We start from the raw sequence: 25,023 nt of genomic DNA on the forward strand, positions 1-25,023 counted from the left end.
TGTAGGTGATTTTCTATGAATCACTGAAGTTGAATGAGCATGAAAAAAATTATGCAACCCATGATCTTGAGTTGGAAGTTATCATTCATGCATTGATGTTGTGGTGACATTATCTCCTTGGTAGGAAATTCATTTTGGTGAGTGATCATAGTGGACTGAGGTATTTTTTTGACAAACCCAATTTAAATGAAAGGCAAGCTAGATGGTTAGCTAATTTCAGTGAGATAGAATTTGAAATTAGTTTTATCAAAGGCATGGAGAATTGGGTTGAGGATTCCCTCAGTAAAAGAGTACATGTGAATCACATTTCGACTATGAGCTCTTATCGGATAGATTTGTAGGATTGTGTCTTACATATAGGACAACATGTTGAAAGGTACCAACGACTGAAGCAGAGATTGCAGCAGGAAGGTGAGTGTGGTAATAATTAGGGGTATCACCTCATAGAAGATGGCTTGGTGAGGTTCAGGAGCAGATCTATGTGCTCGATAGTAGTGAATTGAAGAATCTTATTTTGAGAGAGTATTGTGTCAAGCCATATTCAGGCCATTGAGGATACTAAAAGACTTTGAAAACTATTAAGAAGTTCTACTATTGGCCTAACATAAAGAAAGAGGTGGCTGAGTTTGTTGCTAAGTACTTGGACTACCAACAGGTGAATTTTCAAAGAAAATATCTAGCTAGTTTGTTGCAGCACAATCCAATTCTGAAATGGAAATGGGAGGTAATTTCCATGGATTTCATTACAGGGTTGTTGAGGACATCAAGGAAACATGAATCCATCATGGTGGTGGTTGAAAAGTTGGGCAAGGTAGCTCAATTTATTGTGGTAAAGTCTACTAATTCAACTAGTGAGGTGGCTCAAGTCTTCATTAAGGAGATAGTGAGGTTCATGGAGTTCCCAAGAGGATTATATCAGACAAAAATTCCATTTCATGTCAAATTTTGGAATGAGTTGTTTTTAAGCTTGGGGATAGCATTAGCCCTCATCACAACTTATTATCCAAACATAGATGTGCAGACATAGATAATTAATAGGATCATTGAGGATATGTTGAGGATGTATGTCATGAATTAGTAGAGGAAGTGGGAGTATATTTCACTCGTTGATATTCTTTATAATAATGCGTATCAAGAATTCTTGAATATGAGTCCATTTGAGGCCCTCTATGGGAGGATTTGTAATACTCCTATCAGAACCAATGATCCATTTAGTAAGGTGCTGATTTGATCAGATATGTTGAAAGAGATGGAGCAGGAAATGCAAGTTATCAAAAAGAATTTGAAGAAAGAACAAGATAGGAAAAATATTTGTTCAGATCAACATAGGGTATTGAAAGAGTTTAAGGTTGGAGAGCATGTGTAATTGTGTATAAATCCCTAGAATAGGTCCATGAAGATTGGATGATGTGCGAAGTTGGCACCTCGATATTGTGGTCCTTTTCAGATCCTTGAGAGGATTGTACCAATGGCCTACAAACTTGTTTACCTCCATCAATTAAAGTCCATGATATTTTTCATGTTTCTATGCTTAAAATATATGTACATGATGTTGACGATGTGATTGATTGGTTTGTATTAGAGGTGGAACCAGAACGAGATTTCCATCTAACGCCTCAATGCATCCTACAATGAAAGAAGCTCATGGTCTAGAATCATTCAATAAGGAAACTTAAAGTGTAGTGGAAGCAATTTGGGCCTAATGAAGCTACATGGGAGGTGGCTAATCAGATGTGGATATAAGATTTTAAACCGAAAAAAGAGAGACACGATTCTACTCTATCGATCCTTGGAATGGAAATCACAATTTAGAATAGCATGCATAGACATGTAACAAGAAAAAACATAAGTACACAACATTTATTGGGGAACTAAACTAGGAAAAGCCCTTGAAGCCTCATTGCATTAATCAATTGAATAAAGAAACTGTTACAATTGTTTGCTCCAGGTTTGAGCACGACGTGTAAAAGAATAATTATTCTCTTCGCTAAATGAGAAAAACTGGCCAACACTTAGCCAACTATCTGCTGATATAACCTCTTATTACCTCTCTGAATTCCTGAGGAAATTAGCTCCTAAAAGATAGGAATTTCCTCCTATTTTCGTGTGCAATTCCCAAGGATTGATCTCCTGACTCATGCAACAACTGTACACTCAAACTAGTATACTACTAATGTTACACTACCTTTCCATCTCCACTTCGGCTGATGAAGTCTAATTTCCTACATGCATTAGTTATTTTGGGTTGATTAATTAGCTATATGTTAAATATCTTACTTATATTGCTTTTCCAGTACAAAACTCACCTTTAACTGACTCTATCAATAGTTAGAGGCAAGTTAATTGAATACAACTCAACATAACTAAACTCAATTGCTAAAATTTAGCAATCAAAACATCCATAACTGAAACCAATCCCTAAACTCGAATTTACTGAGTTAAATTAGTTACAAGAGCCATGTCATAGTAGTTAACTACCTCAAAGTTTTCTTGCTAATGTGGAAGTTTGATTTACTCAATTTGGCTAAGGCTAAAGTCAAATTAAGCCTTTATTGCTACATTTTTTAACACTCCCTCTTAGCAAGAAAGGGATTTTTCACCAACCCTATCATGCACCTATGGAGCTTGAATTTACATCTTGACAATGATTTTCTCAAGATGTTAGCATATTGCTCCTCAGTTGGAATATATTTTAGCAACATAATTCTCCTTTGCATGCAGTCCTACAAATGATTATACCAGATATCAATGTTCTTGGATTTGTCATGAAATACCAAGTTCTCAGAGAGCTTAATGCAACTTTGATGATCAAAATATATCAATGTTGGATCCAACTCTAGACTGAAAGGACCCACAAGCATTTTCCTCATCCATATGGTCTCAAATGTTGCTTAACTTGTAGTCATTTATTCATCCTATTTTTAGCTGAGTGCCACAAACCTTTGCTTCATGTTGTACTCGGAAATAGTTGTGGACCCAACACTGAAGATAACACCTAAAGTACTTTTCCTATCTAATGGACTCCCTACCAAATTTGCATCTTTGATTCCCTTGAGCTTCTCTCCCTTTTTCCTCATATACCATAATCCATACTCAGTGGTTCCTCTGAGGTACCATAACACATGCTTTGTTTTTTTCTAATACAACTTGGTAGGCCTCACCATAACCTGACTCAAATGGTTTAATGCATAGCACAAGTCAAGTGTTATGTTGACAAGATATATCAAAGACCCCACAGGCTACCTGTAAATGGTAGAATCAACCTCTTCTCCTGAAGTGGCATTCTTGTTCCTCCAGTTTGTAGCTATAGGTGTGTCCATGGGATTACAATTCTCCATGTGAAAATCTCTAAAGTATTTCATAGGAATATTTCCCCATGAGACACAAACAATTCATCATAACCTTTCCATACTTCCAGCCCGAGGAAGTAATGCATTAATCCCATTTATTTCATCTCAAATTCCCTTGCAAGATCCTCTTCACTTAATTTGATCAACTACTCATCACGTGTCAATATTAAATAATCAAAATATAAAAAAATAATAAGTGACTTGCCATCTACCAAAATGTGATAGAGGTTCGTATCTTCTTCACTTTTGGTGAAGCCCAATCCATTGAGATAATTTTCAATCCAAGTGTACCATGCTTGGGGTACCTGTTTGAAACCATACAATGTTGTCTTGAGTCTACACACATGTGAATATTTATCATATGTCTCAAATACTTTTGGTTTCTCTATGTAAATTTCATCCTCAATAACATAGTTGAGAAAGGCGGCCTTCACGTCAATCTGGTGATTTTTCCAACCCATTTATATAGTTAATGCTAGAATGAATATACATGAGCAATATCTTGCAACTAGCGCAAATGTTTCCTCATAGTCGACTCCCTCTACCTGAGAGAATCCTTTGGAAACAAATTTTTCCTTGTAGTTCTCGCTGCTCCCATAACCTGTATGCTTCACTTTGTAGACCCATATGGAACCAACCACTAATTTCCCTTTTGGTCTTGACACCACCTCCCATACAATGTTCTTCATGATCAATTCATATTCTTCCACAATGGCGTCAACCCAAATAGGTTGAGAAACTACTTCCTCAAATGAATAAGGCTCTACATTAATGAGACATGTCATGAGATATATGTAACTAGTGTACATATCAGGTGACCTCCTATGTCAGTGTTGTGATGTAGGGGCTCCCACATTCTACCTAGCATCTTGCAACAACCTATCAGCTTCTCTGATTCTCTTTCTCCCCTCTCTAGAATATTTTGGTTGAATGGGTGCCTCTACTCTACCTCTTGTCCGCTGCACTACATGTGGTCTCTCCACAACTTCTTGAAGCTCATCCTAAGGCTCCTTCTTTATATCTATAGGTTCATGCTCTAGTCAGGTACTAAGCTCTCAATATAGCAAACATCTCATAGTATTCTCCTCATAGAAATTGACAACTCCCCTCACAACTTTCATCATCTGTGAAGGTAAATACACCTGATAATTTTGTGGAGTTTCGGTGTATCCTACAAAAACTCTAAACTTTGTTGTAGGCTCAAGTTTCTTCCTCAAATCCTCAGAGAGATGACAACAAACTGAAGCTCCAAAATTTTTGAAATGAGACACATTAGGCTTTCCCTCAGAGAAATCTTCCTCTAGTGTGATCATGCCAGGTATTCTATGAGGACTCTAGTTCTGCAAGTAGACTGTGTTGTTACATGGTTCTTCCCATAGATGTAATGGTAGCCCCTGATCATGCAACATGGCTTTTTCTACTCCGACTATTCTTATTTCTTCCTTACAACTACCCCATTCTACTACGGGTTATGGTGTGTTGTGAGTTCTCCTCAAATACCTTATTTGGAATAGAAATTCTTGAAGGCATGTGAAACAAATTCACCTCGATTTTTGTTGTTGAGAGCCTTCACATTTTTCCTAGTCTCCTTCTCAACCAATGCCTTGAATTCAACAATTTTTTAGAAAACTTCATTGTTCTTCTGCATGAAGAAGATCCAACATTTTATAGAGAAATCATCAATAAAAATAACATAGTACTTATGCTTTCCTGTGGAGGCCATAGAAAAGGGTCCACAAACATCAGAGTGCACTCACTCCAAGATTGCATCTGCTCTGCTATCCCAGTCATGGAAAGTGGGTTTGACGTATCTCCCTAATGTGTTATCCTTGCAGACATCCCACTAGTCAAGGGACACTTTTGGGATATTGGTGGTAATTTTCTACATGATTTTTTAAAGGCATCATGGTGTAGATGGCCCAATCTCCTATTCCAGAGTTCTCCAACATCTTGAATCTGCACTTTTCCAGTTGTACTGTTCAATGCAGTGCAATGTCCTACCTCAACTTTGTATAGGTTCTTCACTTGAACACTGGTCTTATTCACTTGCCTAGTAGCTATGTGTCTCAAAAGGGATTTCCCTTTACTAAAAGTAACATCATAGACACAATCATACAATAATTCTACAGAGATCAGGTTCTTATTTATCCTAGGTACAAACATAACATCTTTGAAGTGAAGAGGAGAGGCTTCCTCATTCTCAAAGGTGACAAAACCAATTCTTGTAGCATTGTACCTCTAATCATCCCCCATTTCGATATGCATCTAGACATGATTCTCCTCCAGGATAGTGAAAAACTCCTTGCACCCTGTCATATGGAATGAGGCACCATAATCAAGGTACCACGCACTCCCCATATCCGTGTTGGCCATGCATGCTATGATGGTGAAGTCTAATTCACATTATGAAGCCTGGGCTTCACCTCCTACTACTCTTGAAGGATTCTTGTTAGAATTTTTGTGCAGACATTTTGTTTCATAGTGCTCGTATTCCTGGTAGTGGAAGCATTTTATCTTGCTCAAATATTTCTTCATGCAATTATTTTGGCTAGATTTAGGTTTACCTTAGGTCTTCTCCCCTTTTCCCTTCTTCCCCTTCCCAAACAATGTAAACTTTTCTTCATCCTCTACTCTAGATGATGTTCCATCTCTGGTATTCCTCCTAAACTCTTCTTGAACCAAGTCAGATGAAAACCTTTCCCGATTCAGTAATTTTTGCCTTCCATTCATAGAGCCTTGGCAGTTATGTTGGGATTTTGTAAATCCTAAAAGAGCTAAGCTAAGTAGGCCATATTCATCAAAATTCACCCCAACCCCTCCAAGCTCATCTCGAACCTATTTGAACTTGGAGCTCATTATTATGGAATGGTATCATTCTTATGCATTCTTATGTTTCAAATTTTGTCTTTCAGTGCCAGTTTTCTATGGTCACTACTATTTTCCAATATCTCAATCAGTGTCTCTTTTCCATAGAGATTTGAGACCACATAGTCTCTTACACCTTCCAAAAGAATTTTGCTGGCCTTTGCAACATCCTTCTTCCATTGGGCTAATTGTTGTGCATCAAAATGTTGGGGTTTTGCAATGTCAGTTTTAACATATTCTAAGATGCAATTGTCATCAAGCAGTGCTTCCATTCTATCCTTCCAGGCTATGAAATTCGAGCCACCCTCTAGGGAATACACCAATATTAGTCCCCTGAAAGACATTCTCACGATCCTAAAGAAAAACTAAAGCTCCCGATCTTGAAAGACATTCTCCCAATACCAATTCTAATCTGATTTCACTGCTTTGATACCATGTAGATATTCGATAGAAATTACAACCGCGCAATATTTCAAACAGGAAAAAGTGAGACACAATTCTAGTTTACTAATTTGCAGAATGGAAATCACAATTTAGAACAACATGCATAGACATATAACAAGAAAAGCCAAGTGTACACAATGATTTCTAGGGGAACCCAACTGGGAAAAACCCTCAAGCCTCTTTGCATTAATCAGTTGAGTAGAGAAATTATTACAATTGCTTGCTCTATCTCTGAGAAAAACCTCCAAAAGAATAATTGTTCTCTCTGTAGAATGAGAAACTTTCACCAATTATTTGCTCATCTAGCCTCCTATTTCCTTGTGAAATTCCATAGGAAATCAACTCCTAAAATATAGAAATTTCCTCCTATTTTCTTGTACAATTTCCAAGGATTGATCTCCTGAACCATGCAACAATTATACACTCAAAATATTATACAACTCATGTTACACATCCTTGTCATCTCCACATCAACTAAGGAATTAAAATTTCATGCTTGCATTAGCTATTTTGGGTTGATTGATCAGTTAACTGATAGATCTCTGATTTAGACTATTGTCCCATTGCACAACTGACCTTCAAATGACTCTATAAATAGTTAGAGGTTAGTTAACTGAATACAACTAAAAACAACTAAACTAGATTGCTAAAATTTAGCTATCAACACATGCATAACTGAACTGCAAGCCCTTAACTTGAATTTACTGAGCTAACTGAGTGACAAGAGCCATGTCGCACTAGTTAAAAACCTTCAAGTTGTCCTGCTAATGTGGAAACTTGATTTACTTAATTTGACTAACGCTAAAGTCAAATCGAGTCTTTCATGCTACATGTTTTAACAATATATGGGTGTGTGTGCGCATTCGTGTGTGTGCCATTGTAAATATCGTATCGATTTGTGTTATAAGGCTCCAATAAGCAGCATGTTTGTCATGTTCTCAACATTTTTGTTTTTTCACAAGTGTCATACAAACACCAAGGACAATGGTCCCCCAAGGGGGAGGGTTTGTAACAACCCAGGGGTAAGTTTCCATGTAAATAAAAGGACATTATAAAATAAAAAATTAAACCAAGTTAATGAAACATGTATTCCAAGTTGAATGAAGGAAAATACATTTCATTAGGATTTGCTTGTGGTTAATTATTTATTATTGTCTATGGAAATTGGTAAGAGGTAAAAGGTAATAAAAGGAAAATGTTTATTATAGGCTAGCAAGGAACATGTGGTAAGGATGCAAAGGAAATAAAGGAAAATGAAAAATATGCATGTGAGGGAAATGAAGGAAAAAGAAAATTAAATAAATAAATAAAATTGAGAGACAATCATTCATTCAATTTGGAAAAAAGCAAGAGAGGACGGTAGAAAGAGGAGGGGAGAACACTATAGAAAAGAGAGCACTTGGGAGCACAAGGAATACAAGAAACACACAAAGAAGAGAAAAACATGGAAAGCAAGGAGTGTAACAGAAATTTGAGGGCAGTCAAGAAGAAGATTTGAACAACAGGAAGAAAGGGAAAAAAATAGTTGAGGATTTGCAGGGAATAGTGTGCATGTTGATTATATTGTTGGGATTATAATGCATGGTTTATGCATTAGTTTTTCGGTGATTTTTGTTGTCATTGGCATGAGATTTTTGGGAGATGTTTTGACGGGGCTTCCATAAGGGGTTTTATTTCTTATTTTTGCAATCCCCAGATGTTTTTGTAATTTGTTCGTTTGTACAAGGATGAGTCATCTACATTAACTTTCCCAGTGTGCTTATCTATTTGTTGCATCTACCTTCTGTATATTGTATTTACTTCGCACACTTGGCTACCTGACGTGGTTGTTCAGTTTGGGGGGGTTCTTTAATGTGGGGTCTCATCATGCTGGGTGGTATGATTATCCTAGATTCTAACACGTCGGCACAGGAGGCTTCATTAAAGCCACCATGGAGGCCGAGTCACACAGGTTTAATGGTAATGGGGATGGTCGTCGTAGTGGCACACAATCTCTTGATGGATGGCACACCATTCTAGGGGGATGTGTCTGTGCCAGGGGTGGTCGTGCATCCCTTGATCCAAGGGGTGGTGCTCATGCAAAGCATGAAATCCGATCTGGCCATTGGGTTCTCTCTATTAGAACAACGTCACCGCCACCCAATCTAGTTTTTTATTTTGAGAAGTTGAGTGATCGTATTACTAGCCTGCAAAAACATGTACTTGTTGGACGTTGACATTTATCTAATAAAAGTGATTTAGTCATGAGATCTTGGGTTGAGCAGAAGTCGAAGTCCATTTGGGTTATATGCTGACAGTTGTGAGGCTGCTTTGGGGCTGGTATAGTTTCCATTTCCTTAGTCAATAAGACCTGTAGAAGATTAAAACTGTTACATGGATCGATGGCTGGAGCTTCCTAGAGCTTATTTCTTGGTTTATTGGGTTCAATTCCCTGAATAACACCCTGCAGAGTAAATTAATTTGGGTGAAGTTTCTTGGCTTGCCTATAGAGCTATAGATGAAACAGGGTTTGGAGGATATTGGTAACGTGATAGGGAAATTTAAAAATGTTGATCGACGGTGCTTAGGGGCCCCTGATAAATGGGTCACATGGATTCTTATTTAAAAAGAATATCGAAGGGGCTTCTCGGACCATATTGGATTACACTAGGGAGAGACATTTCTCACACATAGGTTGGATTATTGGGCCGTACCCTTCCACTGCTCTTATTGACATCAAACTAGACATATTTTAGCTAATTGCTTGCGGTGCAAGGGTGGCAGAAATAATGGTTGGATTGAGTTGCAACAGGAAATTCATATCTACGGGGTCAAGATCCACATCGTCATATATGTACTTATTATGGAACTCATCCTTCGCACTATTCTATTCATGGGTGCTCACATGACAGTATATCCTGTGTCATCATTTCGTCATCCCCTTTTTCCTTTGGGAAATCTCATCCCCACTGGACTTCACTTTCCTAGTCTGCCTATTCATCCTCCATCCCCAGGTTATTCTTCACCTAGCCATGGCAACTCTAAGATGTATCCGACACATGACATACCATCCACATCATATGTTACCTATATTCCATCTCATAAACCTCATAGTCCATGCATTAGTAGTAGCCCTCCCATCACTCTAAGGACCTCACCTACCAACTCTGTGGGTAGTGATTTGGAATTTTTACGTAAAAGGAAAACTCTTGACCTACGATCTCTTACCATTCATAAGCCTCTGAGTATTTCTTCTCCCCATATCATCCCCACCTCGGTGGGAAACATTATTGTCAAGCACAAAGGCAATCGTGGTAGTCGTCATTTTTGGGGACGTGCTAGATAGAATACTTGTAACTCCCCTATAGACAATTTTCTTGTTGATGTACCTATTGTTGATATACCTTCCACTCAGGCCCTTGGAGCACAGATGCCCACACAGGGTGTGCCATGACTGCTATTTTATCTCTTATCATCTGGGGTTTGGGAACCCCCTCAAAGTTCCTGGATCTCAAGAAACTTTTTCTTTCTATACACCCATGTATCATTTTACTTCAATAAACCATGAATTTGGTTCCTCATGTTGTTATTTATTTTTGGAAAATGTTCCCACATTGGTACATTTCTACCATGGCTACAGCTGGACATTCTAGTGGCCTTGTGGTTTTATGGGATCTGCTCTGGGTTTGGGCAAAATCCTTTTCTTTTTCGACTGGTATCTTGATTGAGGGATATTTTCATGGGTAACCGGAACGTATTCATATTCTGAACCTATATGGTCCATATAGGAATAGGATGGTCTTTTGGGAGGCACTATTTGCTTTCGGTATTATGAACCTCGCTTCTCTGATTATTGCGGGGGATTTTAACTGCACTGTTGGTCTGGATGAAGTATGGGGGAGAACTAGAAAAAAGGATTCAATAGAAGGTATGATCCGTGAGGCTATTATCTAGCATAATTACATTGATATATGCCCATAGAAGGTTATTCTCACCTAGGATAACATTAGAAAAGGGGAGGCATACATTACGAAAAGGCTGGATCATTTCATTATTCATGAGACTTTGATGGAGCACATGGGAAATGTATATTCAGATGTTATTAGTAATTTTCTCTTTGATCATAGACCCATTGTTTTGCATTGGCGAGTGGGGATATGTAGGTATGGACTGCTATTTAAATTCAACCGAACCTGGCTTGATGATCAGGATTTCAATGATTTTGTTAACATGATATGGTCCCGTGCTCACAGATCGGGGCTTCCCCTATGCAACATATTTTGGCTAAGCTGGACATCCTCAAAAATAATGTAAAATCATGGAAAAGATAGAAGGTACAGGCACAATAGAAGGATCTTAGTGATATCCAACGAGAATAGGACTCTCTACTACCTCACATGTCCTCACATTCTCTTCATGTGGATATCAGGTCTCACATTCAAGCTCTTGAAAAAAAAGAAGGATATTTTATCTCCTATTGAAGCCTCATGGTGTTTGAAGAGTCGGGCAATTTGGATTAAGTAAGGAGACAAAAATACAAAGTTTTTTCATCAATATGCAAATCATATATGCAATATCAACTCCATTTGGGAAATATATGATGTGAATGGTAGGTGTTACTAGACGCAGGAGGACATAAGTGGCACTACTGTTGCACATTTTTAAAGTGCATATGAACGTAAAGGAGAGGATGATCCGAAAGATTTTATATGGGCTAGCATTGTTTCCAACTATGTTTGATGTCGAAGACAATGAATTTTTTTTAAAGAGGTCAATGAAGAAGAAATTCTGGAGGTCTTAAAATCCTTTAAGAGGGATAAAATCCTGGGTCTGGACGGGTGGTCAGTTGGTATTTTTTTCCACATTTTTTATCTATTTAAAAATGATCTATTGAATATGGTGGAGGAGACAGGGATCAGAGGGGATATCCCTCTACGCATAAATTCAACACATATTTCTATTATTCCTAAGAAATTTCCATCTTCGACATTCAGTGATTACAGACCCATTTCACTTTGCAATCTTATCTATAAGATTATCTCCAAAACCATTGTTGTTCGAATGAGGTGCATTTTGTCCAAGTTTATATCACCAGAGCAATTTGGATTTTACAGGATTAGCAAATCTATGACATTGTTTCCATCGCACAAGAATGCATGCATTCTATCCACACAAAGCACATCAATGCTGCCATTATGAAGGTGGATCTGCAGAAGGCGTATGACTGCTTAGATTGGGGTTATTTGAGAATGGTCCTGTTCAAAATTGGTTTGCAACCCAGATGTGTGAATTGGGTCATGGCTTGTGTCTTGAATATAAACTATGCAGTCATTATCAATGGATATCAAACACACTTTTTCCGGGCGGGACGTGGATTGCATTAGGGATGCTCACTTTCACCCCTCCTGTTCATATTGGCTATGGATGTTCGAGTTTACGCATTAGAAAAGTGGTGGAGGATGATTATGTTTAGGCACTGGTTATGGGTAATAATATCAAAATCTCACATGGTTTTTTATTGATGATGTGCTTATCATGGCAATCCTAAACCACCTATCATGGCTGAACCTTTATCGTATTTTTAACAAATTTATTATTGCTTCTCGCTTGAGTATGAATTTGCATAAATCCATAGTATATCATGATTCTAGCAATATGGAGGTCATAGATTATATCAAAAATATCTGTGGCATTGAAGCAGAACCAATGTTGAATGGTATGCAATATATTGGATATCGCATTAAACCAAATGGCTATAGGAACTCTGATTGGAAATCGCTGGTTGATCGATTCTTCAAACGGGTCAGCGGATAGGAATTCCATTGTCTATCCCTAGGGGGCCAAGTGATTCTCACATGGGTTGTACTTGCTCAACTAGCGATATATTGGGCGAACTTATATAAGATCCCTACGGCCACCATAAACAACATTAATCATATTATGGCCAAGTTTATATGGACTGGTTGCAATGGACAGAACAAAATTCACTTAACCAAACTATCTCATATTGCCTGCGCAAAAAGTATGGGGGATTGGGTATAATTAATTTGAAATTTGGATTTTCACTGCGGGTGAAATCAATTTGGTGTGCCATCTTTGGATCTGGTATAAAGAGCAAGGTGATAAAACATAAATATATGAAAAATTAGGATTTTTTATTTTGGTACCACAATCACAGCATTAGTATATAAAGTGGTTCAACCATCTGGAATAGTATGCAAAAGGTGTCAAATTTCTTCATTCAACAATTAGTGTGGAGTATGGGATCGGGACACTCTATTATCATTGGGGTGGACCAGAGACTTGGCACCGGTGGGGACCACTATTTTTCTGATACTTTACTTGCTTTTCTTTATTTTCATGGCATCTTTCTATGGAACCAATTGATTAAATCATGGAGGGATAGATATCCCATATGGAATACTTCACATGAATTGGGAATGGTCTGTAACCTGGCTATGGAATGGAAACATGTTTTTGCCAGCTAGAAGGTACTAGGCATATGTTGGGAGGAACATTGGGATAAAATGGTGTGGGCGGGGAAAATGAAGGCTAGTAATATAAGGGTGGCTGATGTATATACTTCTTTGTGTGGAGGCGATAACAACAGTATGGAGAACCTGATTCTTACTGCTCTTTGGAAAAACCATATTCCTATTAAAATCATCTATTCCTCATGGTTAGTATATCATAACAAGAATCTCACATGGGAGAATTTGCAAAAGTGTCAATGGCACAAACCTAGTATATGTGTGATCTGCAATCAGGAGGTGGAGAAGAATGATCATATGTTTCTCAAATTTGAAAAAGTGATCCAGGTATGGATTAAATTAGGTATGCATTTTGATTTTCCTTTTAATCATTATCGTGACATTGCAGATTGTATGGGGTGGTGGAGTAAATGGAAACCTTCCTGGAGGACCATACCATACTTTCTCTTAGAGACCATTTGGAAATGGAGAAATAAGTTTATTTTTGAGAATAGGACTGAGGATTTTGGACTAGTACGTGAAACAAGCATCTCATTATATGCTCTGTATCCTGCATATGAAAGTACTTCAATAGAAATACATAAAAGGAGTAACTGCCCTCTCATGGAATTCTGGATTCCTTTTTTTTAAGGCACGACACAAAATAATATATGCGGTTGTGGATTCTGGATAGTAATGTCAAAGGATATACATTACAAAGCACATTGGAATGCTGGCTTGGGATCAAACAAAAAGATAGAGGCTATGACTTTTGGGGTATGTTGTGGCTTATAAAAATTCTCAATATCCTTGAGATCCATATTTATGGGGATACAAAGATAATTTTGGATCATGTAAAAGGCAAGGCTCAGATTAAACAACCAACACTTCTTGTTTGGTTAAGGATAATTCAAGGTCTCTCGACTCAACTATGGATAACTTCAATCAGTCATACTGGCAGAGAACACAATCAGGTTACAGACGAGCTTTCAGAAAAAGGTCTGCAAGGTATCGTGGGAGAAGTGCAGATGGATATAGTTATGGAAGACAAGAGTATTGGCACAGTGGAGTTCACGTTTCCTGGATAGTCTTTGCATATGGTCCATAATCTCTTTTTTTTTGTATAACAGTTTTGTTTTTTTGTATGCTACAAGAAATAAACATCAGGTGAAGTCTTAAAACTTTTATAAGAAATACTATGTATATGGGTTGGTATGGTTTCATCACTAGCTTTCTGATGGAGTTAGCTGATTTGAATTATCTTTTACACACCTATTATTTTCTCTCATGTAGCTCTTATCTGGTTTCTTTACATCGTTATGCACATGACTATATATGTTCTTTCATTGGGAATGGGCTAAACTTTCTCTAAGGATTATCTAGGTTTTCTAATAATTCCTGTTATATAAGATGATATGATTTACATGGTCCATCTGATTAATACATATATAGCTTTTTTCGTGTGGAAAAGAAATATATCGTACCAAAGGAAAAACGTACACGCTAGTCTATGATTGTTACGAACACATGCCATGATCCGAGGCAGGAGATAGAAGATCACCATTATCTAACCACAATCGCAAATTTAGATAACTGACAAGGAAGCCATTTTAGTAAATGTAAAGGTTATATAGGGATAGTTAGACATTAGTGTTATAAAGATTATGTTAAATTATTTGGAATTTTTTTAGAGTAATTAATTTTTTTTATAAGTGATTTTCATTGTTAATATTTTTTTTTTATAATACTTGAATCTCACTCAAACCAATTAATCTAGGTAGTCTCATAGATTAATATGAATGTTTGAGTGTTAGATTTCTTAAAAAAATCCAAACCAAGTTTTTCTTTATTTTTATTGACTCTTTTGTTATACTTTTATTTTTATTTTTTTACGTTTTGAAACATATCATGGTTGGGAGCCTTTAACTTCTTATCAACTCTATACTTATGTCATGTAGTTTGTCTATTCTCTTTGTGTATTTTATGAAACGTTTTTTTTTCCATACTAATCACTTTGATTGGTTGTTTGATTTAATATCTATCTATACTTACAACTTGTAATTTAGTATTTACTGATGCTAGGCATGTATATAACGTAGTCCATGCCACTTAAGTGGATGTTATGTTTTTTTTTTTTAAATTGAAAATTAATATATGAACTTGAAAATTTAATTGACTACTCATGTCATTTAAGTAAATATTATGCTTTTAGAAAAATAGTGAATTAATATATGAATATGAAAAGTTAATTCCCTAATAAGGATAAGGACTTGCATAAATTTTTGGTGGGTAGGAACCACTACTAAGTTAGTAGGAAACTAATTTTTCCACTACATATATCAACTTGTAATTTTTCTAAACCCATAACATCTACTTAAGTGATTGCGACTCTACCATACAACACTTGTTAATAAATTATGTAATACTTAAATTTAATATTTGTAACACCCCAAAATGCATTAAATTACTAAGTTAATTTTATTATCTGTTACTTTAAGTCTTATTACGTTATGATGTTTAACAATAAGTGACTGACGCTGGAAGGCCAAGAAAAAAAATTGTGGTTACCTAAATGTTTGGTAATGATACCTTAACAAAAAAATAGAAACTTTTTACATTAATTAAAACAAACAGATACAAAGATAGTTATACGTCTTCCCTGAAGGGAGATTTAGAGGGGAGCGAAAGAATCTAGGGGAGATCCTTGAGTTGGGTGAAATAAACCAGTGGGAGAATTCTCAAGAAAGACATTCAGAAAAGAGTATAGGACTTGGGGGCAGGATAGGAGTCCAGGGACCCAAGGTACTTGACTGTAGTTGGAAATAATTAACTGTGATACCAAAAGAAAGTGCTCGAGGGAGGGTCTAGACGTAATTTCCAGACTCGTGGCTAGGAGGAGAGACTTTCCAAAGAGGATTGTTTACTACTGGTTGCTATTATTAAATAGATAAGTACCATGAAATGTTTTATTAAGAGTTAGTACTATGCTATAGAGTAATGATTTAATTGACTAAGTAGGAAATCTTATTTGTTTTAGTATAAAGAAATTTCTTGTATGCAGAACGATTGAGCAAGGAAATTCTTTAAAAATACATTAAAACAGTAGACAAGGTTTAGCTATTTTCTCAGTATATGAAACAACAAAAAATATGTCATGAAAATATGAAAAGGACGCGGAAAGTAATTTTAGTATGAAGTAGAATCTGACATAGTATAAAAAATAAGCCTATGCTCATAAAAATTCAGCATCTTTTTGATTCCATAAATAGTAGAATGAAATTTGCAAAACCCTTCATGAATTCCACCCAATAAATAGTTGCGTTTTACGGTTTATCAATTATATATATATATATATATATATATATATATATATATATATATATATATATATATATATATATCGATTAACGCACCATAATTTAGCTACATTGTACAATTGTTAAACATAATAAAAATCTATTCGGAAATGTCAAACGAGCAGAGGTGCATCTTCATTTATCACCCATTCAAAATTTACTAGTCTATGACAGGATAGAAGACATAAATACTTTAAGCCTATCTAAGAATAAATCCTTGGTATAAACCCTCACTAAAGTAATTATTCCGCAAGGATAGAGAAACAATCAATAAATCTTAATACTTTGAGATTTAAAACAGAGGCATTCTGACCAACTAAATAAGGAGTAAAAGAAATCTAGGTAATATTTCGAGCTTGGCTCGATGAATCATTAAACCTTTCATTAACTAAATTGCTGAGGACCAGAGAGCCAACCTGGAAATGACCAATAAAACCGTAAGACATTGAATCTCGAAGAGTAGGTTCCAAACTTGCGTGAGCAGAGTAGGGAGGGAAGAGTACCTGCCATTGACCACAATTAGATATGAAAGTATTACAAGGTTATCTAATAGTGAGGAAAACTAATAAAAATCATATATTTGTATTAGGAAGGTGTTATACATGAATCCGGAGGATGTCCTCTCCAAACGACCACCTGCACATACATCAAAACCCTTAGTAAATAATTCTGAGCTTATAAAATTATCGACGACTCACAAATCTCCTGAGTTTATGAGCTTACCTTCTGAATCTTGGAGCAAAATTGTTCCCATCACTTTGAGATACTATTGATATAACCTGGATAGAGGTGGCAGCTTGTTAGTTTTGGCATCGAATAATTTCTTCCACATCTGCATAGAAATAAAAGAAACTATTGATCTTACTTGGATTCAGATAACTAATAATACTTTCTTTCTCCGTAATGAAGATCATAACCAGGAAAATCCATAGGAGGAGTGACTATGAGACTATAACCTTCAACAAATCAATTCACCATTGCAGACTAGCAAGAAGCCTCGGGTCTGGTAACACCGAACTCACCAAATGCTAGGCACAAGAAAGCGATTAGGTGGTAAAACCCTAGACGCACACCACCATTGGATAGTTGGAAAGGAATCATTGGAGATAAGACGGGACAAATGGCAGAGTAATGCAGAACCAAACTGAAATTGCATGCAACATCCTCGGTTGAGATCACGCCGCATGTCCCAACGTACGAGCACCGGGTAAACCAAGGCTGGGCAGTAAATGCTAGAGTATCGGAGGCCATTTGAATAATTAACTCTAATCACCGTAGCAACATTGTGATCTATGCATATATTAAGCACATACATGCTATATCTGTGAGATGTCTGATACTACAAGAACATTAATCCATATTAATAATTGAATACATAATATTATATATGTGTCCATAACTAGGTTTCGGGGTAAGTAATTTTTTTTATTACAAATGTTATCAGAACTAAGGTTTGTACACTGAGACTCTCTGTGATATATGCACAATTATATATGAAACAAATGTGTTGTTTGTATAAAAATATATATAATAATTAACTATGTAAATGTATGTGTAAACAGAGAGACTGTAACAATAAAAGAAAGGTCAGAATGCAGAGGAGCTCCATACCACCTAAACCACCCGAAACAACATATGTGAATGATAATTTAGATATTTGGATACAACTGGCCAAGGAATCCTGGCAAGCTAATGCAATGTTAGTCAAAATTGTTCAGCAGCTGCATGATGAAATGACAAATTTAAGAACGGATAATGAACGACTACATTTAGAATAGGAGAGAATTCTAAGAAGTCTGTCCAATCGATAGAATCAATGACACCCAGACCCTAGTGCAGAAGACCGGGAAAAGACCTCGACAGCTCAGCATGGAGAAGAAAATGTTGAGTCAGTTGAAAAACATGGGGAAGATGAAGAAGGATGTTCAGACAATTTTTCCAACCAGTGTGAAACCAAAAGACAGAAATCTTAATTACAAGGAGAATTTAAAAAAATTAAGCCCTCACTCTTTGAGGGAGAATCTGAAGAGGCAATGGAGGCCTAGTTAATCGATATGGGCAAGTACTTTCAGATTTATGAGTACACTGATAAAATGAATGCATGATTGGCAGTTTATCAGCAAGGGGTAAAGCGACCCTTTAGTGGGAGGAAATCAAGGCAGTAAGAAAAATTGACGAAGAGCAAGTTACATGGAATGAGTTTCAAAAACATTTCAAAGACAAGTATCTAACTGAGCACTATTATGATGAAAAAGCAAAAGAATTTCACGAGTTAAGGTTGGGAGCCTTAACCATGGATGAATACATGACACAATTCACATCCTTGCTACACTATGTGCCTTACATGCAAGAGGAAAAGGCCAAAATTCAGCGCTTCATCAGCAACTTACCCAACTTTATGAAGGAAAAACTAGAATTTGACTACCCCAAGACAATGGACGATGTCATGCGGAAAGCCCGCATTTGCTACCAGCAAATGAAATAGAAGAATGAAGGACCAAAAGGGGGGTTGAATAGGAAGGGTAGAAGCCTGATTCCAAACAGACATCCAAAATTTGCTAGTAGTAGGAATGTACAACAAAAACCTTTCAGCAAGTTTCCAGCTAGGAATCAACCCAAAGTTTCATATTCTGAAAACAGACCGGCAGAAGGAGTCACTAGATCTTTCAATGATCAGCAATCAAAACCGCCGCTGCAACACCGGGGATGCAGAGAACCCCATTATTACAAAAATTGTCCACACAAGGCTAGAATAGAACAACTATCAAATATGCAAGAAGCATCCACGGTTGGGGAAGTGGCAAGGAGCATGCCCAGAATTAACGCTGCTCTGGATGATCATCAGGCATAATTTCAGCCCACCATGATCGAATGTGAAGGTATGATTGCTAAGAAACCTGTCTCTATTTTATTTGATCTAGGTGCTAGCTTAAGCTATGTTAGTCCTAAGGTGGTAGAAAAGTGTCAACTGTAGAGCAGAAAATTTTCAAAACCATGGCTAGTTCAATTAGCCACTGGGACAAAAAGAAGGGTAATCGCAAAAACAGAACGTTGTCCCATAACCATTTCAGGGCAACCTATTTATGTTGACCTTAATATACTTCCTTTGGGTTCTTATGATATTTTAATCGGGATGGACTGGTTGGAAAAATGTTGGTCCCTAGTGGATTGCAAACAGAAAACTGTAAGTTTTATTTCTGAATCAGGCCAAAGGAAGGAACTCCAAGGAATTAAAACCAACACCAAGTTACATCCTATTACTGCTAATCAGTTAGGAAAATGTATCAGAAAAGGTTGTCAAATATATGTTGTTCAGGTGGGGTTTACCAATACCAAAAATAAAATGACCTCCTTGGAAAAAATTCCTGTCATTCAGGAATTTGTTGATGTGTTTCCAGAATCCATTCTAGGTTTACCACCAAAGCATGATATTGATTTCACTATTGAGCTCATTTTGGGTGCAACCCCTATATCTAGGGCCCCTTATCGCATGAGCATACCTGAGTTAATAGAACTCAAAATGCAGCTTCAGGAGCTCCTAAACAAAAAGTATATCCACCCTAGTGTGTCCCCTTGGGGAGCTCCCATACTATTTGTATGGAAAAAGGATGGGACCCTAAGATTATGCATCGATTATCACCATTAAACAAGCTAACCATTAAGAATAAATATCCTTTGCCCTGTATTGATGATCTATTTGATCAAGTGCAAGGAGCTAAAGTGTTCTCAAAAATCGACTTAAGATCTGGCTACCATCAAATAAGAATAAAAGAGGAGGACATTTACAAGACAACATTCCATACTCGTTATGGTCATTACGAGTTCATGGTGTTGCCATTTGGCCTCACAAATTCCCCAACCACATTTATGAGTTTGATGCATGGTATTTTCCAGCCCTACCTTGATAAATTTGTACTAATTTTCATTGATGACATTTTAATATACTCTAGGAACTAGGAGGAGCATAAAGAACATCTCATAATAGTATTGCAAATGCTACGGGAAAATCAGTTATATGCTAAATTTAGCAAGTGTGACTTTTTCAAAGATCAGATTTAGTACTTGGGTCATGTTATTTCAACAGATGGAATATTGGTAGATTAGAGAAGTTCGAAATAATCATGGAATGGATAGCCCCAAAGTATGTTGCTGATATCAGATCATTCTTGGTTTTAGCTAGGTACTATCGTCGATTCATTGAGGCATTTAAAAAAATCGCCTTTCCAATGACCTCCTTACAGAAAAAGGGGTGTGATTTCAAATGGACAATCAAGTGTCAGCAAATTTTTTAAAAGATGAAACACTTGCTTACCACCGCACTGGTGTTAAAAGTGGCAGATCCGGAAAATTCTTTCGTAGTTTGCATAGATGCATGTAAAGAGGGTGTTGGTGGAGTGTTGACACAAGAAGGCAAGGTTATTGCTTATGAATCATGGAAGTTGAAGGAATATGAACAATGATATTATTCTTATGACCTTGAATTGATAGCAGTAGTGCATGCACTAAAATATGGTGACACTACCTGTTGGGGAATGAATTCCTGCTATTAACGGGAAATAGAAGCCTTACAAATTTCTTCAACCAGTCTAGCTTAAATGCTCGACAGGCCAGATGGATAGCATTCTTAAGTGAATTCGATTTCGACATGAAACATCTTAAAGGAAAGGAAAATCATGTGGCCGACGCATTGAGCAGAAAAGTACATTGCATTTATGAGGTCCAAATGAGCCAAGCAAGCTCAAATATTCCTGAAATCATAAAGGAAGCAGCTATGAAAGATCCAGAGTATACTTTCCTTTGGCAACAGACAAAGGAGGCCCTGCTGAAAAAGGAAACATCCGAATTTGAAATAAATCCTGACAATCTTCTTACTTTTAAGAACAGAATTTATGTCCCTAACCAAAACTCGGTTAAACAATTGATATTGGATGAGTTTCATAGAAAACCATGTGCTGGCCACCTGAGTTACCATAAATTATTTTCAGCCATCAAAAAAGGGTATTTTTGGCCCGGGTTAAGGAAGGATGTCACTGAATACTTGTCCAAATGTTTGGAGTGTCAGCTGGTGAAGGCAGAACATCAGCATCCCACAGGTTTGTTGCAACCATTTCCCATTCCAGAATGGAAATGGGAGACCATATCTCTGGATTTTATCACCGGCTTACCTCATACCAGAAAGAAACATGACTCAATTATGGTGGTAGTAGAAAAATTGAGTAAAACTGCTCACTTCATACCCATGAAATCGAGTTACAAAACTGTGGGGATCGCAAACATCTTTATGAAGGAAATTTTGCGCTTACATGGAATACCCAAAGTGGTAATTTGTGTTAGGGATTTAAAATTTACATCCACCTTCTGGAAAACTCCCTTTTTTGGATTGAGTACTCAGATCCGATTTAGTAATGCATATGACCGTCAAATGGACAAACCAATGAACGTGTAAATCAGTTGTTGGAGGACATGCTATGCATGTTTTTGATGTAGCAGCCACATAAGTGGAAGGATTAGCTCCATTTAGTGGAATTTGTGTATAATAATGGACATCATGAATCATTGGGCATGAGCCCCTTCAAGGTGTTGTATGGAAGAAAGTGCAGGGTGCCCATAGACTAGAACAACCCAGTTCATAAGCTAGCATTGGGTCCTGACATGCTAGCAGAAATGGAGGATATTGTTAAGAAGAATCGAAAAAATATAAGGATAGCCCAAAATAGATAGAAAGTGTATGCAGATAAAAGGAGGACATACGAAGAATTTCAACTGGGGGATCACGTATATTTAAGAGTAAAACCCTGGAAAAGATCCTTAGAGTGGTGAGGTTGTGCTAAGCTAGCACCCTGATACTATGGACATTTTCAATAGTTGGAACGAATTAGCCCGGTGGCCTATAAGCCTGCGCTACCTAGCCACATTCGGGTCCATAATGTATTCCACGTATCCTTACTAAACAAGTATGTGTACAACCCTCAGCACATCATTAACTAGGAAAATATTCTGGTAAACGGTGAAGTGGGATATGTGACTTGTAGATATACTTTTTTTATATAGAGTCATGACTGTGAGTTGTTGGGTGCAGGTTGAACCAGAAGGAGAGCTCCTGGCAGAACCTATTCGTATTCTCGACTAGACAGAAACCACCTTGTGGAAGTGAGTCATCACCTGGGAAGAAGAAGAATTTATGCGGAAAGCTTATCCAGCATTGTTTTTTGAAAGTTGAAGTGAACACCAGGGATGATGTTCCTCATATGGGGGGGAGGATATGTAACACCCCAAAGTGCATGAAATTACTAAGTTAATTTTATTATCTGTTACTTTAAGTTTTATTACATTATGTTGTTTAACAATAAGTGACTGAGGTTGGAAGGCCAAGAAAAATAAATTGTGGTTACCTAAATATTTGGTAATGATACCTTAACAAAAAAATAGAAATTGTTTACATTAATTAAAAGAAACAATTACAAAGACAGTTACCCATCTGCCCTGAAGGGAGATTTAGAGGGGAGAAAAAGAATCCAGGAGAGATCCTTGAGCTGGGTGAAATAAACCAGTGGGAGAATTCTCAAGAAAGACAGTTAGAAAAGAGTACAGGACTTGGGGGTAGGATAGGACTCCAGTGATGCAATGTACTTAACTATAGCTGGAAATAATTAACTGTGATACCAAAAGAAAGTGCTCAGGGGAGGGTCTGGATGTAATTGCCAGACTCGTGGCTAGGAGGAGAGACTTTCCAAAGAGGATTGTTTATTACTGGTTGCTATTATTAAACAAATGAGTACCATGAAATGTTTTATTAAGAGTTAGTATTGTTCTATAGAGTAATTATTTAATTTAGGAAATATTATTTGTTTTAGTATAAAGAAATTTCCTTTATGCAGAATGATTGAGCAAGGAAATTCTTTAAAAATGCATTAAAATAATAGACGAGTTTTATGTATTTTCTCAGTATATGAAACAACAAAAAATCGCTAATGAAAATATGCAAAGGACACAATAAGTAATTTTAGTATGAAGTAGGACCTGACATAGTAAAAAAATAAGCCTACGCTCTTAAATATTCAGCATATTTTTCATTCCATAAACAACAGAATGAACTGTGCAAAACCCTTCATGAATTCCACCCAAGAAATAGTTGTGTTTTACACTTTTCATATTAAATATATATATATATATATATATCGATTAACGCACCATAATTTAGCTACATTGTACAACTTTCAAACATAATAAAAATTTGTTCAGAAATGCCGAACGAGGAGAGGTGCATCCTCATTTATCACCCACGAAAAAGTTACTAGTCTATGACAGGATAGAAGGCATAAAGACTTTAAGCCTATCTAAGAATAAACCCCTGGTATAAACCCTCACTAAACCAATTATTCCGCAAGGACCGAGCAACAATTAATAAATCTTAATACTCTGAGATTTAGAACAGAGGCATTCCGACCAACTAAATAAGGAGTAAAAGAAATCTAGGTAACATTCTGAGCTTGGCTTGATGGAGCATTAAGCCCTTCATTAACTAAACTGCTAAGAACGAGAGTGCCAACCTAGAAATGACCAATAAAACCCTAAGACATTGAATCTCGAAGAGTAGGTTCCAAGCTTGCGCGAGCAGAGCAGGGAGGGAAGAGTACTTGCCATTGACCATAATTAGATATGAAAGTATTACAAGGTTATCTAATAGAGAGGAAAATTGTTAAAACACATATATCAATATTAGGAAGGTGTTATACCTAAATCTGGAGGATGTCCTCTTCAAACGACCACCTGCACGTACATCAAAACCCTTAATAAATAGTTCTGAGCTCATAAAATTATCAACGACTCATGAATATCTCGGATTTATGAGCTTACCTTCTAAATCCTAGAGCATAACTATTCCCATCGCTTTGAGATACTCTTGACATAACTTGGACAGAGGCGACAACTTGTCAATTTCAGCATCAAACAATTTCTTCCACATTTGCATAGAAATAAAAAAAAAAACCATTGATCTTACTTGGATTTATATAACTAATAATACTTGCCTTCTTCGAAATGAACATCATAACCAGGGTAAGCCATAGGAGGATTGACTGCCAAACTGTAACCTTCAACAAATCAACTTGCCATCACAGAGAAGCAAGAAGCCTCGGGTTGACAGTAACAATGAACTCACCAGATGTTGGGCACGAGAAAGCGGTTAGGTGGTAAAACCCTAGACCCACACCACCATTGGATCGCCAGACAAGAATCGACAGAGATAAGGCGGGACAAATGGCACAAGAATGTAGAACCAGATAGCAATTGCATGCAACATCCTCGGTCGAGATCACGCCGCGTGTCCCAGCATACGAGGACTAGGTAAACCAAGGTTGGGTAGTGAATGCTAAAGTACCTGAGGCCATGTGAACAATTAACTCTAACCATCGTAGCGGCATTGTGATCTGTGCATATATTATGTGTGAGTTGTCCCATACTATAGCAGCATTAATCCATATTAATAATTGAATGCATAATAATATATATGTTCATAACCAAGTTTCGTATTAAATAAATAAATAAATAAATATATAT

General features: G+C 36.9%; 1 long non-coding RNA gene across 11 annotated transcripts in view; it reads right to left on the minus strand.

Moving 5' to 3' along the window:
• The window catches only part of LOC149204014 (uncharacterized), a 61,760-nt gene extending 37,093 nt beyond the window's left edge, over positions 1 to 24,667 (minus strand). For 4 of the 11 annotated variants that reach the window (XR_016252351.1, XR_016252350.1, XR_016252355.1 and 1 more), the window contains exons 1-4: positions 24,495 to 24,667; positions 17,188 to 17,243; positions 17,067 to 17,100; positions 16,881 to 16,967 (exon numbers count right to left, since the gene is read on the minus strand). This is a non-coding gene — a long non-coding RNA (uncharacterized LOC149204014). Of the gene's footprint in view, positions 1 to 16,880; positions 16,968 to 17,066; positions 17,101 to 17,187; positions 17,244 to 23,629; positions 23,679 to 24,200; positions 24,235 to 24,321 lie in introns of those variants that run through there. The other 7 variants (XR_016252353.1, XR_016252352.1, XR_016252356.1 and 4 more) reach the window with 5 other exon arrangements.
• Positions 24,668 to 25,023: the final 356 nt, after the last annotated feature.

This window comes from Pinus tabuliformis, chromosome 1_2 (assembly GCF_031772625.1).
Source record: "Pinus tabuliformis cultivar Carrire ecotype Pingquan chromosome 1_2, CPIR1, whole genome shotgun sequence".
Classification (NCBI taxonomy): Eukaryota; Viridiplantae; Streptophyta; class Pinopsida; order Pinales; family Pinaceae; genus Pinus; species Pinus tabuliformis.